General features: G+C 40.2%; 1 pseudogene; it reads right to left on the bottom strand.

Moving 5' to 3' along the window:
- Positions 1 to 4,984: 4,984 nt before the first annotated feature.
- On the bottom strand, positions 4,985 to 5,637 carry LOC136161694 (large ribosomal subunit protein eL33 pseudogene; annotated as a pseudogene).
- Positions 5,638 to 6,599: the final 962 nt, after the last annotated feature.

The raw sequence follows: 6,599 nt of genomic DNA, 5'->3' as shown, positions 1-6,599 counted from the left end.
CTCTTCATCTTGCGCAAACCCTACAAGGGCTTCTTCCAGACTCTAATTCAGAAGACTTTCCTTTTTTGGAGCACCAACTTTAGGAACTTGTAATTGCTTTCTCTGCCTTTTGATATGTAAATCTTTTCTTAAATAGCCCCTTACCAGTTTTCCAACCCAGAAATGTCTTTCTCAGGAATCTGGGAACCACTTCTTTTTTTTTTTTTTTTTGCATTGAAGCATAATTTACAATGTTAGTTGTATAGCAAAGTGAATCAGTTATACAGATAGATACAGATGTATAGATATACACATATTCTTTACCATTATAGTTTATTACAAGACCTTTATTACAAGGAAATATGGTTTCCTGTCCTATACAATAAAATCTTATTGTTTATCTGCTTTATATACAGAAGTTTGTGTATGTTAATCCCAAACTCCAGTTTATCCTTCTCCCATTTCACTCGGACATGACTGAAGTGTCTTAGCAGCAGCAACAGCAGCATTTCACCTTTGGTAACTGTAAGTTCATTTTCTATCTCTATGAGTCTTTTTCTGTTTTGTAAATAAGTTCACTTGTATCATGTTTTGTTAGGTTCCAGAAGCAAGCAATACCATGTGGTATTTGTCTTTTTCTTTCTGACTTACTTCACTTAATATGATAATCTCTAGGTTCATCCATGTTGCCACAAATAGCATTATTTCATTCTTTTTTACGGCTGAGTGGCATTATTGATTGTATACACACCACATCTTTATCCATTCACCTATCGATGTACATTTAGGTTGCTTCCATGTCTTAGCTATTATAAATAGTACTGCTACAAACACTGGGGTGCGTGTGTCTTTTCAAATTATAGTGTTCTCCAGATAGATGACCAGGAGTGGGTTGCTAGATCCTATGATAACTCTCTTTTTAGTTTTTCAGGAGCCTCCATAGTGGCTGCACTGATTTACATTCCTAGCAGAGGAGCAGGAGGAGGGGGCCATCTCCTTTAATCACCTAGAAGACAGCGTCCCTGTCTCCCAGTCTCTGTGGGAAGAGATCCCTGCCTTCCAAGTTGTAAAGTGACCTCTATCGTGAAGACATAACAAAGATTACTTTTATTTCAGATAAAGCCCAGTTAGTAACCATGGTGAGCTATGATCTTCTCACCTCAACTCTTAGAAACCTTACTCTCTTCTGTATCATCAGAGTTGAATTCAGAGTCAGCTCTGGTGTTTCTCCTACTGCAATTGCCTTGAATAAAGTCTTTCTTACCTATTTAACTTTCTCCAGGGACACATTTGCTCTGACAGTCTACAGAGATGCCGTCAGTTAATAAATAAACTGTAATTGCTATCAAGAACAATATCAGGCAAAATGGTATATTAAGGAAAGTCTTTGTCCAGGACACCTCATTCTCCCACTCCTATCTGCTCACGTTCACATATAGAAACATACTCACTGCACCACATTGCTAAAATTGACCTGAAAACAGAGACTAACATTTATATGGAGGAAGCTTAACATATACCAAGCCCTGCTCTAAACATCTTCCATAAATTAATTTACTGAATCCTCAAACAACCCTGTGATGTAAGCAAAAATTTTATCTCAATTTTTTTACTTGAGAAAGCTGAGGTTCTGAAAGGTTAAATGTCTTTTAATCAAAATCACGCAGTCAGGAAATTTCAGAGATGGGAATGGAATCTAGGCAGTTGTAGATGTGGAGTCCTGTGTTCACACCTTTGAATGAATACACCAATTATAGATATCGCTGGCCTGAAGAGTCCCAATTCCTCACATGTTCTCCTAGCCATAACCTTTGGTAATGTCCTCCCATGCTGACTCTGCACTTGACCATGTGACTTGCATTGCTCCATGATTATAACCAGCGTCTTTATGAAGTACCTGTGCATTGTGGTGTTCTTTCTTACGTCCCTTGGGGCTTCCCAGGTGGCTTGGTGGTAAAGAATCCACCTGCCAATGCAGGAGAAACAGGAGGCATGGGTTTGATCCCTGGGTTGGAAAGATCACCTGGAGGAGGAAATGGCAACCCACTCCACTATTCTTGCCTTGAAAACTCCATGAACAGAGGAGCCTGGTGGGCTACAGTCCATGGGGTTGAAAAGAGTTGGACATGACTGAGCACTCACACACACATACACACAAACATTACTGTCGCTTGCTACCAATATGTGAATAATCCCAGGCTACCATGCAGGAAAATTTTAGAAACAAAGATCAGAGACAATTTCCCCTAGCTGAGGTCATCCAACTAACCTATCAGCTGAATGCAGATGCATGAGAGAATCTAACCAAGATCAGCTAAGCCTGAACCATAATAGCAAAACTCTTCTGTAAAAATTAATAAGCAGTTGTTACATTTCAGGTTTGTTTGCTACACAACAACAGCTAACTAATTTAACTGTTTGCTTAAAATTCCAAGTCTTCAAAACTTTGGTGTCAACGTCTTGCCACAGTCCTAACTTTTATCTCAAGAGTATTCTATATCATGTTGGGTCATTCTAAGGAATGAGTCCTATGCAGCACCAGCACTCTACTATCTTATCAAAATCTTGATGAACCCTTCAAGGTTTTGGAGCCCTGGCATCTCTTATATGGAGATTCTCAAGATCAATATCACCAGAATTGTTGTATTACTGCTCCTAATTCCTATGGCATCTATGTTCTTGATCTGTCCTCATTTATTCAAGGTTTTCCCCTCCTGCTATGATGCAAAAGAGTGCTTTAGAGCAGGGCCATATCTCATCCATCTTTGGATTACCTAGGATCAGCCCGGTGCCTTGCATTGACTCAGAACTGCTTGATGTAGCAGAACCTAATGCAGCATTGTAGAGCAACCATGTTGCTGTTGCTGTTCAGGTGCTCAGTCTTGACCAAATCTTTGCAACCCCATGGACTGCAGCATGCCAGGCTTCTCTGTCCTTCACTATCTCCCAGAGTTTGCTCAAAGTCATGTCCATTGAGTTGGTGATGTAATCTAATCATCTCATCCTCTACTGCCCTCTTCTCCTTTTACCTTCAAACTTTCCCAGCATCAGGGTCTTTTCCAAAGCAACTATACGCTGATAAAAATTAATAATAAAAAAAAGAACATTGCAGAGATTTTAAATACATGTGGACATTTAATTCACTTTAATAGTATAAAAAAACTGCTTGATACAGTTTGGTCAATGATTTTGTGTATTGGTTGGGATGGACTCACTGCTAAAGCAAACAATCCCCAAATTTCATCCAGGGACTAAAATGTTTATTCCTTGCTCCTGATACAGCCCAATGGGGGTGACTGGTGGTTGAGTTGGGAAGGAGGAGTTATCCCATACAGTCACCCAGTGATCCAGGATCCCTCCATTTTGTTCACTGATCTTTCTCTATTTCCTCTGAGTCCTCATCACTTGATCAGCCGATACAGGAAGAGAACACTGATGGCCACCTGAGTGTTTGTCTATGAGGCAGCCTGGAAGTGATGCTTCTAGGTACATCACATCACATCCCAGGACTGAGCCACATGCTTCGTCCAGCCACAAGGGAGGTTAGAAAATATAAAATCTCAGTGATTGAGAATCCTTTGTCTTATTGTTCCAAGTTAGTGTTTGAATATCGTGTATCACTTCATGGGAAATAGATGGGGAAACAGTGGAAACAGAGTCAGACTTTATTTTGGGGGCTCCAAAATCACTGCAGATGGTGATTGCAGCCATGAAATTAAACAACTCTTACTCCTTGGAAGGAAAGTTATGACCAACCTACATAGCATATTTAAAAGCAGAGACATTACTTCTCCAACAAAGGTCCATCTAGTCAAGGCTATGGTTTTATCAGTGGTCATGTATGGATGTGAGAGTTGGATGGTGAAGAAAGCTGAGAGCCAAAGAATTGATGCTTTTGAACTGTGGTGTTGGAGAAGACTCTTGAGAGTCCCATGGACTGCAAGGAGATCCAACCAGTCCATCCTAAAGGAGATCAGTCCTGGGTGTTCATTGGAAGGAGTGATGCTGAAGCTGAATCTCCAGTACTTTGGCCACCTCATGCGAAGAGCTGACTCATTGGAAAAGACCCTGATGCTGGGAGGGATTGGGGGCAGGAGGAGAAGGGGACGACAGAGGATGAGACGGCTGGATGGCATCACCGACTCGATGGACATGAGTTTAAGTAAATTCCGGGAGTTGGTGATGGACAGGAAGGCCTAGCGTGCTGCAATTCATGGGGTCGCAAAGAGTCAGACATGACTGAGCGACTGAACTGAACTGAACCGATCGTGCCTCTCCAAAACTGCAGATGTGGACTAGAAAGTGGACTCAAGTTAGAGTCAGGAGAAAAATAGTCTGTTTGGGCTCTGCCCCTAATTTTGTGGGCATGGTGATTTCCTTGGTTATGATTTCTTCATCTTCAAATGGTCATTGGGTTGGATGGTGTTTAGTCTTATGAATTTCTTTTCTGATCTATAATTCTATGGGCCTCTCATCTCTGCCTTGGTTGCTCTCACAACTTTTGTTCTCAGACTATTTTTGGTCTGAACATTTTACTGTTTTTCAATTCAAGAATTTCAGGGTCTCTGAGTCAGTGTCACTCTAATGTCATTTGAGTGACAATTTTAATTCTAGCAAATGTCATTCTGATGACAATTAGGGCATTACCACCTATAACAAACACTGTTTTTCTCTGCTCATGTTCTCTACCCCCATCCTACAGCTTCTGCTTGCCTTGCGACTGGGTTTCAGAAATCAACCATTGGGCTATTGGAATTGCTTCACCAATCTTCACACAGAACTAGAAAGTTCTGTTAGATCGTATCCCTGGCATAGCCAATGACCTACTCGGGGAGTAGGAATCTTAGATTGTTTGCCTGTGTGCATAACTTCTTTTGAGATGCAATTTCCATTCCAGAGTTCTCCAATGGGATTAAGTTGAGACTGGGATTTTGCCTGAAAGTGAGTTTGTTTGTTTAACCAATAGAAAAAATCCACACTTTCATTTATTTACTTTTCAGTTAGTTTAAATCCTTGAACGGTACCTCATCGCACAGATACTGTGCCCAGTGGCCCTAATAGGACAGTTGCTTTGGAATTTGGCCCACACCGTGTCACTCCTTCCATGAGCCTGAGTTATCTTCCCCCAGATTACTCTGGTTTTGTAAGATTTTCCACCAGTAGTTACTGTGTTCTTCTTTGTTTTGTGCACACAAGCACATCTCTTGCTTAGATAGAGTTCAGTTTCATCTCGAGCACACACACCTTCAGTTTTCAGAAGAGCTGAGTGCTCCCTCTGGTTCCATAGACCCTGCTCATAGCCAGCAAAAATCGCCTTGGACCACAGCCTTCTATATGTCCTTTTAGAAACCCTGTTCCCAGCAGGCCTCCACAGGGTCCAAGATGGCTGAAAGGCTAAAATGAGCTATTGATTGACCTCTTTCCCTTCTCTGTCTTCTTTCATCCACCTAACTTCTCCTGAGGGTGTTTCCTTAATAAACCACTTGCATCTGGATCCCTGACTCAGGATCTGCTTTTGTGGAATTTGTCCTAAGATGCCATCTTCTGTAATAATTTTGATGTTTTATCAAGCTTCTTAACTTGTCAGGCTCACTAGCATCATGCTGACTTTCCCATCCTTATTTCTTACCTCTCTTTCCAGCTTCTCCAGTGCTTCATCCTGAGCTAACTGTTATTTGTTCAAGTTTCTGCTCTTCCATCTATTAATATGTTCTTCTCATTGCCCCATCCACCCATCCTTTAAGACTCATCTAAAATATGACCAGTGCTGGAGAACTTCCACAAGTTCTCTTCCTTCCTTCAAACTCCAGGAAGAGCTTCTTGCTTCCTTTGTAAAAATAAAAACAGCTCAAACATAATTCTTTAAAAATATACAATAAAGTGATTTAGAAGCCTGACCTCAGCAGAGGAGATGATGGGCAAGTTTAAATAACTTTCCAAGGCTCCAGCTTATTTACTGATGAGGAAGATACGATCCCATTTTCTTTACAAATGAATATAAGGTGCTTGGCAGAGTATGTGAAACATAGTATGTGCTAAATTTATCATCGATGAGAGAATTATATTTGTTTCTCTGAAACGTAATTGGATTTCAAATTTGTAAATACTAAATCTTGTTTATCTCTGTATAACAAATGGACAGTGTCTGGCATGGTAGATACCCAATAAATAGTTGATGAATAAATAAATGATATGCAGGCATTGAGTATTGAGGCCATTTTCTCTTATTTTTCTGTCTTAGAATATAGCTCTTCTACACACATACAACCAAGAAACAAACACTGGAAATCTGCTTCAAAATTCAAACAGGAGAATGTAAAAGTAAACATTCTGGTATTTGTGATATTTTCATTCTCTTTATCTTTTATTCTCTCTCTATCTTACTTTCACTCTCAAACAGTGAAAGTTTTCCCTTTTTTATTTGAAAAAAAAATGGTCTAACATATATGAATACAAGGTCTTTTTCAAGCTCACTAATATTTATTAGTATGTGTGTTCTCTCTCTTTCATTCGCTCTCTTCCTCTCTCTCTCTTCTTCCTTCCCTCCCTCTTCCCATTCCTCCCTCTGTGTTTCAGAAATCTAGAGATGAGATGTGACTTAATATTCTACTTTCTCCCTT

The sequence above is a fragment of the Muntiacus reevesi genome, chromosome 2 (genome assembly GCF_963930625.1).
Source record: "Muntiacus reevesi chromosome 2, mMunRee1.1, whole genome shotgun sequence".
NCBI lineage: Eukaryota > Metazoa > Chordata > Mammalia > Artiodactyla > Cervidae > Muntiacus > Muntiacus reevesi.
Note: the sequence above shows the minus strand (reverse complement) of the source record. Positions and strands in the feature narration are given on the sequence as shown.